The sequence below is a fragment of the Quercus robur genome, chromosome 1 (assembly GCF_932294415.1).
Source record: "Quercus robur chromosome 1, dhQueRobu3.1, whole genome shotgun sequence".
Taxonomy (NCBI): domain Eukaryota; kingdom Viridiplantae; phylum Streptophyta; class Magnoliopsida; order Fagales; family Fagaceae; genus Quercus; species Quercus robur.
In genome coordinates this window covers 17,403,421-17,415,507 of record NC_065534.1, presented here as the reverse complement: position 1 = coordinate 17,415,507, position 12,087 = coordinate 17,403,421, and positions in this window count along the sequence as shown.

The window sequence follows — 12,087 nt, the reverse complement described above, 5'->3', positions numbered from 1 at the left end:
TTTGAATGAGGCCCAAACATCTTAAATCTGTCCTTCCTCAATTTTGTTCTAAATATTTGTTGCTTCTTTTGTGTTTCTTGCCTTTGAAAATATATTTGAAATGAAAAGGATAACATATAGAAAATATATAGAAAAGGATGCTATTTGCATGCTTTCCCAGCAATGAAATATATTTGTTATTTGCATGCTTTCCCAGAATGTTGTTTTGCATGCTTTTAAAGGATGTTGTTTGCATACTTTCCAAGAATAAAAATATAATATTGCCTTTGAAATATATAGAAAATATATATAATAATTTTTTTAATAATTTTTTAATCACCGCATCCATACCCTATTTTTTAAAATATTGTCGAGTCCCGCACCATCACTCGCACTTGAATCCAGAAACGCTTCATAGGCTAAGATCAGCTTTTGTCTCCTTAAGTATGTGAATTTGTTGCATGGTAAAGCAAGTGAATCACGCCTACATTAAATGTGTTAGATTTGCTTCATGGTCTTTGCCGAAGTTGTTGACTTCTTTGTTGCATGGCTTTCTTGCTTGCTTGCCGACACTTAGGTATTGTTTTGCTCTAATATATATATGGAGGTTGTTATTCAAAAGTGGTGTGGCGCGAGCAGCAAAATGTGAGCCAGTGGTGTGGCAAAATGAAGGGGCTTGTTGGGGGTTGTGCAGAGAAGAGAAAACTTCTATTTGTATTAGGTGCAACCCCAAACTTCGTATTGAGTTCCAAACTTTTGTATTGAGAGAGAGAACTTCGTATTTGTGTGAGAGAATAATTTGGGTGTATTGGGGCTTGGGCATTGTGGGAGTACCTATACACCGTCTTTGTATCTCCATATTTGTTAGTGAAATTTGTTCTCTTGCGGTCCGTTAAACATAGTCTAAAAGACAAACCAATTAAATTCTTGGTTTTCTCTCTTGTCTGTGTTTGTGTCTATTTTCTTGTCAAGTTTTCTTCATTCCCATTCCTACGACAATTTGGTGATAGAGTTTCCGCTATTTACAACACTAGCAGATTCTGAAGGGAAGAAACCTCTAGGAGGAACATCATACAATATCACATGATCAGGCAATGCCTTATCCAGACCATTCTTGGGGGGCTTTCATACGGACTATGAAGACGAAGGTGATCTCCACTATCCTGAATTGAGCACAAGAAGATTTTTTTTCAGTCTACATTTTCAACTCAAAACGGACGCACTTATTAATCAATATAACTTATTAACTTTACCTTCTACAGGCTTTCATTACTACCAAAGGGAGAATTCAAAGGAGAACTTCTTTGTGTGTTTGTTCTAGGACAATTTGCTTCGGAAGAAATCTCATCACTCCTTGATGCTGTTCTCCATTTCCGGTGATGACTACGTGAAGTTAAGGCTTTTAAACCACTAAACCATATTCAGCTTCATCTTTATCCTTGCAAATCTGGTCCAGGAGACTCAAAACCAGATTAGAAACTACTTCAATAAACAGTCTTAAACCTCATAGACATGGATAAAGGAGAGAAGATGAATTAAGAGGACAATGGAATCAATCAAATGGAACCAATAATAATAGAAATGGAAGGGAATGACTACTATTATAAAGGAAATTCTTGCCAGATCTAGTGATCTTTCATTATATAGCAGAGAAAATGACTGACATTCCTTCTCAGGCCGTGGATACCTTTGAAAGATTGGCTGGAAAAAATTAGGACATGTTCAATCAGTACACAACACAAAAACTTATGACATAGCATGAAGCCATCACAGATGGTTAAAGGCAAGACATGGAGCTGGAAAATAGACAAGAATACAACTGGAACACATAGGTAGACACACACAAACATAGTCAATGACATAAGCTCATAAGAAATTATCAGTACCACTTCAGTCAATAAAATTGCACCGAAACGGAAAGAACTACTATTTTAAAAATAAAGCAAATCAATAACCAGCTTACATACTGTCTGCATTATACATGTGTGTTGTGTGGGCGCATGTGCAGGGACAGAACTATGTTCAAGAAGAGGGGGGCTGTGGCCCCTCAAATTTTTTTAAAATATTAAATAATAGGTATATATTTAAGATTTTAAAAAATAAGTCCATGAAAAATTATATTTGTCCCTCTCAAAAAAATTATATTTGCCCCCTCGACTTCGAATCCTAGTTCTGTCCCTGCGCATGTGTGTGTGTGTTTATGTATGTTTAACTTGTTTAAAGGTGAAAAAAATCCAATGGATTGGTTGGAAGGGAAATGATATACAGTATAATTCGTTGGTACTTGACTGGACCTGATAGGAATCATTTTGATGAAATTTTCAAAATATCCAGACTAAGGTACATGTTAATGTTATTCAACCTTCATTTGCTGAAGCCAGTATTAAAGCCAAACCAGTTAATTTCTGTTTATTGTACTTATTATGAACCAATTACATAGACAAGTAATTCAAACAAAATGTGAACCAAAACTAAACCCTCAACAGCTCAATAATAATTTTGAGTTACAAAAGAGAGAAAATATAATAAAATCCAAATGTTCCAAGTGAAAATTTGCAAAAAAATATTCATGTAAAAGGAATTAGCAAAAAACAAACCATTTGTGAACACAAAAGAAAATTACATCAAATCAAAATACACTCATAATGTGACAGTAATCACTTAACCATGTTCATGATAACCAATAAATATTATTAGCCCAATTCACAAGACTACCATACACACTGGTCCAAATGAATTCTACTCAGGTATAGCAATCAAAAGTCATCCTCCCATTCTGTGCATACCCATTGATCATCATGATATATACCTACAATTAATCATTAAATTCTACGATACAATATCTCTTTCAGGTATTTCAATGAACAGTTCAGTACCTTAGGTATATAATTAAACATATTACAAACCATGGGTGTGTATCTTTTCTTTTAGAAAACAAAAATCTAATTTAGTAACCTTGCATCTGTTTATAATAAATTTAGTGATTTTTTATCAATAAAAAATTAATATGACTATTGTAGGGGTGATAGGCCCAATAGTATGTATCTATGCATATATTGGGCCGGGGGCCCAATCCAAGGACATTAAGTAGTCCGAGGACATTAAGTAATCCGAGGATAGGTAAAACACTATCAAAGGAGTTTGTGTTAGTGAATGAAGAGGTGAGGTTTAATCATAAGAGTCCAAGAAGGTGGTCCAAGGATGAATGCATCCTTGGCTAAGCAAAGTCAAGGTCTGAAGGTGTGGTCTGCCATCCAGGGCAACATTCTAGGAGAATTTGTTGATAAGAACAAGCATCCTGGGATCATAGGACAGAGGAAAGCCATATAATATCTACCGCCGCATTGAATACTCTGTAGCTAACTTTCTAGCCACATTAATGAGGAAGTGATACCTAAACGATAATTTTCAGCCTTACAAACTGCTCCTCAAAGACTTCAGGAAGGTGCTAATGGAACAAGAATCAACACCAGCAATCTAATCTACACGTGGAGGGTAGATATGAAAGAAGGAAGATAGTATAAAATAGAAAGAAAACCCTAAGGAAAAGGGGGGGGGGGGGAAACAAAGAGAAAAATATTGTAACAATAAGAACTGTGTTTGTAATCAAATTCAAGAGATATATATAAGAACTGATCTCATCGGATTGTGTGAGGACGATTTTCTTTAGATAAAATCAATCTATCTTTACTTTATTATGATCTGGATCTATTATAATTGTTACCCAACTCATAAGAGCCTAGTTTTCGAATCCACTCTCTATAAATTCATTGTATTAAACTCTTTGGGGCAGGATCCTTTTACCTTTTGAGCTTAGAAACCAAATTGTGTCCTTAAACTATATATTTTTTAATTTTAATTATTAAATTGTATGTTCTTTATATTATTAACACACATGAAAATTTTAAATTTTGTGCCAATTGGATATTATTTACTATTCAATTTATATTTATATATATAATTTTAAACTACAAAAATTTAAACATTTAATTAATGACATAACTATTAACCTTTGATCTTCTGAAAATTTACAAGATATATATAAAAAAAAAAAAAAAAAAAAAAAAGAGGTAATTTAACAGTGAATTTGTCAAAATTAACATCCAATAAAAAATATATATTAAATTGAGTTGTAGCTTAACAGAAAGGACTCCAAAAATATAAATAGTTTTCACAGATATATCTTCTTCCACATGCACGGGGGAATCTTTGCGTTGATTTACTAGCTGAAAAGGGTTGAATATTAGCTGTATTTTGCTATGTTCTATATCTACTCCTTCCATTCCATTGTATGTCAATTATCAAGTAATACTAGAGGTGTAGTTTACTTGAACTATTAACTTTAGTTATAAGTTTTTCTTAAACTTCAGTTATAATTTAATGCACCTTTTTAACCCCCACCAAAAAAAAAAAAAAAAAACAACTTTAGTCTTCTATTCTTTAATTTGTACTAGCCCACGATCCATGAACTACACATTTATAAATACAAACTTGGATAGTTTCATACCCCACACAGAAAAAATTGAAGAAAAAATTTATAATCTACAATATTCAATATTCATGATACTTATTGATACCATTATCAATATTCAATAGATGGGAGACGTGCATACAAAATAATTAACTACATCATCATTCCACATATTCCACCTTCTTCTCCCTTGAGTTTAAGGCTGAGAAGAAACTCTGCAGACAAGTTTCTTGATTCTACAAAAATTTTCTTAAGACGATTAGTAAACCAAGTTGGCCAAAAGAAAGGAAAAACTTTTCTGCAATTATCCTGCAGTGGTACAATACCACCATTAGATTGTATCGAAACCTGCTCCAGCTACTGTTGAACTAGACAGTAGACAAGGACACTGTTGCCCAGCCTTAGGAAAACAAATTCCGGTTCGTGGAAAGCCAGAAACAAGGGAACGTTAGCAAACCTTTCATTCTGAAGAATGCTCTTGTTTAAAATGAGGTCACAAGAGCTCATTAAGTCTGGATACAAATGGTGCAGTAACATAAAACTCAAGTTGTGTCATAACCCATCGCGGAGATATTATTCCAATTATAGTCACACAATCTTCAAGAACCCATACCCTGATTCCAAAGCAATTACTTCTCCCATATTGGAGTTGCCCATCCTTAGACTCCCCTAACATGGCGGATCGCTCTGCTACATAGGGATTAGTTTCAGGCAAAGGAATACAATAACAACGACGACAACTATATTCATATGCCACTATACGATTATTGAGTTACAACCAGTAGAAAACACCACTAACATGCACTGCACACTCAAACGGTCTTATTGGAAAAGTAATATGTAAATGTGAGGGAATGCTTTTTTTCCATGCTCGATCTACACAAGTAATTATCTCCATATGACGAGTGGAACTATAACTAGGAAAATCCGACAAGCCAATGCGTACCAACACAAACGTTTTGGCCGCATAATCAAAATGAAATCCCATTGCAACATTTTTGTGGGTATTTCGTGGCTTGGGGAAGAGGTGAAGCTTTCGTTGTGTGTAATTGCTCAAGTAGTAATCACTCCGGTAATGATTGCCAAATGTCATGCAGCCATTTGAAAAGGCAATAAACGAAGAACGATCAATATAAATAATTTTGAACCAATCTGAATCTGGTACACAAGGTGAAGATGATATAGGAAAAAATGTCTCTAACCGAGATGATGTAGTGGGAAAAAATGCTTGTTCTATCCCACTAGTTATGTAGAAGCCTAGCAAAGACGATAAGTCATTTTCTTCTATCCTGTTATTTCTCTTTCTATAAAGTTCCTTAAAATAAGAACTAGAAATAATCTCATACCACCTTTTTGAAACCCTTTTAAAATCATACAAAGGCAGCAGTGGCAACCAGAGTAGGATCTCAATGAGAAGCCCATCAGTTAAATACTCATCCATTTACCTGCTTGCCTTGCGTTGTTGTTGTTGTTGTTGCTGTTATTGTTCTGCTGATAATAGATAGGTCAGAGAGAACAACAATGTTTTTTTTTTTTTTTTTTGGCTATGAATCAGAAAGGACTTTAAGAACCATTCTTAAAAAAAAAAAAAAAAAGAGACTTAACCATGTTAATAGCATAACCTGGTTTAATAATAAGGATTTTTAAAACCATGTTAATAAAAGAACCTAGTTTAGTGGTAAATGATATTCTTTTAAAAAGTTGAATGGTTGAGTCTAAAGGCAGGGCAGGGGGCTTATGCATTTTGTGGAAAAATGGTATGTCTATAAAGGAGGTAGAATTTGACAAAAATCTTATAGCCGTCAAAATCTTTGACTCTATTCTGGACAGGTTGCTAGTCTGTTTCTATAAGCCTCCCTATCATTCCAAGAAAAAGAAAGCGTGGGGGAATTTATTTGCTCTCTTAGAGGCTCACCATGGACCTTGGGCTTATATCGGTGATTTCAATTTCATCATCAATGACGATGAACAATCAGGAGGCAAAAAGGGTAGCACCTTTGCCACAAATTATCTCAAAGAACTTCTATTCAAATTTAATGTAGTGGACCTAGGTTACTCAGGGAACAAATTCACTTCGGCCAAAGGAAAATGGGGTAGCGTCGCAATCAAAAGGAGGCTAGACAGAAGAGTTGCCAGTACCTCATGGAGACTAGCCTATCAAAAAGCCTCTATATCCCATCTTGGTGCCATCAAGTCTAACGACACCCCCATTCTCCTTGACACAAATCCTTCTGATAGCTTTGTCCACAGACCTTTTCAGTTTGAAGCAGTTTGGCTAAGAGATGAGAGTTGCCATTCCGTAATTGACAAGGCGTGGAACATGGAAGCGTTGGGTTCAGATTTTGTAAAGCTTTATAAAAGACAAGCCTTAACTAGAGATGCTCTCAAAAAATGGAACAAAGAAGTCTTCGGCTGCTGTCAGGACAGAATCAACAATCTTATCCAAAAAATCAAGCAGTCCTAGGACTTGCCTCCATCTCAAGCCAATGAACTTGCGAAACAAGCCCTTCAATTTGAACTCACAGAATGGCTCTTTAGAAGCAAAGTCCTCTGGCATCAAAAATCTAGGGAGCTTTGGCTTAAGCTCCGAGATAAAAATTCCAAAATTTTCCACCGGTCCACAATAATCTACAGATGAAGTAATGACATCGATGCCATCAAAGAGGAAGATGGGTCCTGGATTCATGACCCAAAGCAAATTCATGACCTTTTCCGGGCCAATTTCATCAATCTCTTCAGAGAAGAAGACACAAGCTTTCCAGACCATCTAGAGCACTTGGTCCTTCCCTGCATCACAGAAGATTTAAATGACATCCTTAAGCAAACCCCATCCCCAGATGAAATTAAATACACATTATTTTAGATGCAAGACTTGAAAGCCCCTGGTCCCGGCAGATTCCCAACCTTATTTTACAAGAAACTATGGCCTACCGTGGGAAACGATGTAGTCAAGGCAGTGACCTTCTTCCTAAAAGGCTCTATGCCTAAAGAGTTATACAGTTCTTTGATTGTGCTCATTCCAAAGATTACTAACCCTACATCTGTTAACTATTTCAAGCCCATTAGTTTGTGTAACATTGTGTACAAGATTATTTCCAAGCTTCTCATTACCAAGCTTAGACCCCTCCTTGACAAGCTCATCTCTCCTACTCAATCAGCCTTAATTCCCAATAGATGGATAGTTGAGAACCAAATCATTGTCCAAGAAATTGTGCATAGCTTCAAATCCCAAAAAACAAGTTTGGGACTTATGCCATCAAGCTGGATCTCCAGAAAGCGTATGACAGAGTTAATTGGAAGTTCATCAAAGCTATCCTCCTCCACTTTGGCTTCAATGACACCTTCACAAACTAGATTATCTCCTACATATCTTCTGTTTCATTTAAGGTCCTCGTCCATGGAGGTAAAACAGAGTGTTCCAAGCCTAGCTGAGGCCTCAGGCAAGGTGACCCTTTGTCTTCCTATCTTTTTATTATGGGGCAAGAAGTCTTATCCAGATTGCTAGACTATGAGCTCAGATTGAAAAATATTAGTGGCATCAAAACCAGCATCTCTGGCCCAACCATCACCCATGTCATGTAAGTGGATGACGTTGTATTGTTCACCAAAGCAACCAGGAGAGACGCAACATATCTAGTTAAGGTCTTGGACAAATACTATAGCTGGTCAGGGCAAGCCATCAACAAGAACAAGTCCGAAATGTTCTTCTCCCAACACACTCAAAGACACAATCGCAGGCTTGTCAAAAGCATACTGCGAGTGAAAAATTTAAAGAAAGATGTAATCTATCTTGGTGCCTCAATGTTCCTTTCAAAAGCACCTTCCAAAGATTTCACCTTCCTCTAGGACAAGCTTGAAGCCAAGCTCATGGGGTGGAGAAGTAAAAGTTTGTCTTGGGCTGGCAGAAGGACTCTAATTAATTTAGTGGCTCAAACCATACCAAACTACACCATGTCTATCTTCAACATCCCTAACAATGTTTGTGATAAACTCGACTCCTTCACTAGAAGGTTTTGATGGAAACCAAAGCAACAAGACAGTAAATTTATCGCTTGGAAAGCCTGGGATCATCTCTGCCATCCTATAAAAGAAGGTGGTCTCAGCTTTAAAAAATCCAAAAACATCAACAATGCTCTTTTAGCAAAGTTAGCATGGATGGTTGCCTCTAAAAGAGACAGTTTGTGTATGAAGATCCTATGATAAAAATATAAAGTCAAGGATGATTAGCTTCGGTCTGACACTTTGAAAAAGGCATCCCCTATTTGGAAGGCTATTGAAAGAACTAAGGGTATCATCACTAAAGGTGCCTGCTACATGATTGGTAATGGTAAATCTGTGGACATATGGCTTGACCCCTAGGTGTCGTGGATTCGAGGCTTTATCACATCCCCTAGGTTTGCCTCATCCACCTTATCACCTCTGACTGTGTCTCATCTCATAAATCCAGAGCTGCATTGCTGGAAAGCACCTTTAATTCATGACCTTTTCACCACATCAGATGCCCAGGCAATTCTCTCCATTCCCATTCCCATCAGACAAAACCCGACAAGCTTGTATGGATGCCAGATTTGAAAGGTTGTTTCTCTATTAAAGCATCCTACAAACAGATTGCCTCCTAAGACAACCCTCCACCAAGCATAGATATAGACTAGGAAATACTCTAGAAGCTCTATGTCCCTAAAAGGATCAAGATGCTGCTCTGGAGAGTAGGCTCTAATGTCCTACCTACTAAAGATAATCTCATGATTAGAATGGACATAAATAACCCATGCAACTTACTTTGCAATCATGAACTCGAATTCCCCCTCCACCTTTTCTTCAAATGCCCCGCTGCCAAAGCTCTGTGGTTCACCACTTGTTGGGGTTTCAAGGCAGATCAGGTACCTTTAAACTCCCACCTTGACATAATTAAACTGATTCTTTGCCCCCCAGCTTCTTTGTGCCATACCCAAGATCAGTGGATTGTTTCTTTCAACACGGTGCTCACAATTGAAAAAATTTGGCATATCCGCAATGCTATGCTCCAACAAGCTTCCACAATGGACCTTCACCAAAACATCCTGTCCAACTGCCGCAAATTTGCTCTCATCATCTCTCAACTTGAGCCCTCCAAACCCATGCTCAATGCTCCCAAGTGGTCACCCCCTCCCCCCCCCCCCCCCGGGGGGTCTTATCAAGGTCAATACTGATGCTGCACTTTTAAGTTCTCGTTCCTCCCTAGCAGTCATTGCCAAGGACCCTCATGTTACTGTTCTCAAGGTCTGGACTAGATCTACCCCTAAGCTTTTGCTCCTCCAAGTAGAAGCCATGGCTCTCCACTAGGTAGTACAACTGGCAACCTGCGAGAGATGGAGCCATGTCCAGTTCAAAAGGGATTCAAAGGTCTGCTATGAAGCTATCCTTTCCAATGGTCCTTGTCCCGCCTGGTCCATCTCCCACTTTGTGTTCGACATTCGGGATTCAGCTTTGAGTTTTGTTGCTTGTAATTTTGTTTGGGTCTGTAGAAGCTGTAACTATGCTGCTCATACCACAGCTAAATTTGCCCATGCTTCCAATGAGTCTTGCTTTTTCAATTCGACCAATCTTCACCTTGTCTAGTTGATGTTTGCAAGGAAGAAACCCCCTCATTGTTTCCAGTTGTTTTTTTTTTTTTTTTTTTTTTTTTTTAATGAATTCCAGTTTAAAAAAAAAAAAAAAAAAAAAAAAAAAAAAAAACCTCTACAATTTATCATATTCAAATCTAAGTTATAGCTTGGAAGTTTAAAAGTAAAATTTTAAACCATCATATTATCTCCACCTACCAGTCAGGCCACATGACCAAGTCTATTAAGTACTTTTTTTTTAATAAAAAAAATCCCTAAAAAAGTAATTTTTTTTTAAATTAAAAAACAAAATTTTAGAAATAATGAAATTAATCTATAGCATTGTGTGCTTGTTTTTTAAGAAATATTATACCCTCATAACTTGTATGAGAAACATAATTGTGCAACTTTGCATCTCATCATTCTCAAGTAACAAAATTACAGAACTTCATGTATTTGCATAATTTTTCATGTGATGTAGGTATATTCAAATTCTAGATTTGGAATAAAACTAAATTCTTATTCTCATAATTTCTTCATCTTTTTTTTTTTTTTTTTTGGGTTAAAAGGAAATATTATTAAGAGAACTAACTGGGTACAGTGACCAACGTTGGGCTTATCAACCTACAAAAAGACACACCATACACATCTGTGTATAGTAAAGGAAGCAAATCAATAGAGGGGGGTTGATCATAAACATCAAAATCAGCTTGCAAGTAGCAACCCCTCTTAGCCAAAAAATCCGCACATTTATTAGCCTCTCTAAAAACGTGCGCTACTCTGACCTGCTGAAGTTGGCTTAGCAGCAACCTGCAGTCATGCAATAGAGGAGTGTAAACTCTATTAGAAATGCTGTTAGAGTTTATGAGATCCATAATCACCTTGGCATCAAGCTCAATCTCCAACTGCTGGTAGCCTAGTTGAATAGCTAAGGTAAGACCATCTCTTAAAGCCCACCATTCTGCTATAATACTAGTAGTATACCGTATTGATCTAGAAAACCCTTTGACCCAATGACCATGGCTATTTCTGATATTGCCTCCACCCCCTGCCTTGCCAGGATTCCCAAAGGAAGCCCCGTCAGTATTAAGTTTAAACCACCCAACAGCTGGTTTATTCCACTTTACCTAAATGGCAACTTTAGTACTTGGCATGGAGGTTTTGCTCATACAGAAATAGTATTCCCTTGCCTGGTGGATACAGAACTTATGAAGGTTGGGATTAAGAGTAGTGGCCGGTCTCAAAAAAAAACTTGTTCTTGTTCTTCCACAAACACCACAGAGCAAAGAGAAATAAAGTGCGCCGTTGGACCAAGGCTTTATGCACAATTCTACTTGTGCTATTAACCTTCAACCAATCCTCAAGACTATCAAAAAAGGTGCTAGTAAGGGACGGGGGAGGTTCCAGCTTCTTCCAAAAATCACAAGCTATAACACAATCACATAGTAGATGAGAAATAGATTCCTCACTACATTTGCACAAGGGACAAAGCTTATCACCATTTATACCTCATGCAACCAAAACACCATGCACAGGGATTCTGCCATGGAAGCTTAGCCACAAGAAGTGGGTAATCTTTGGAAGAATGTCCAGCTTCCAAATCCAAAAACTTTGGAAAACATTCCCTGGGATTTCCTTTTGTCTAGCCAATTGATAGGTTGATTTGAAAGTAAATTCCCCATCCTTTGAGGCTTTCCACATGATGAAATCACTTCTCACTCCACAACTCCGAATTGGGATGGCTTTAATTTTATCCGTAATATCCTCAGGAAAAACAAAGGAGGCAACCTCCCAATTCCACCTACCCTCATTCCTTAAACCAGCAACCGTAAGATCAATGTCACCCTGGTTAAGGGGTCCTTCAATCAATTCCCTCAATGACTCACCCTTTATCCAACTATCTGACCAAAATCTGACCCTCGACCCATCTCCTATACCCTAACAAACACCCTTTAGAAACACAGGGAATCTTGCCTTAATGGCCTTCCAATTAGGTGATGATGGAAGACTATCCGGATTACTAGACTTAGCTCTCGAACCAGAACAATATTTCTT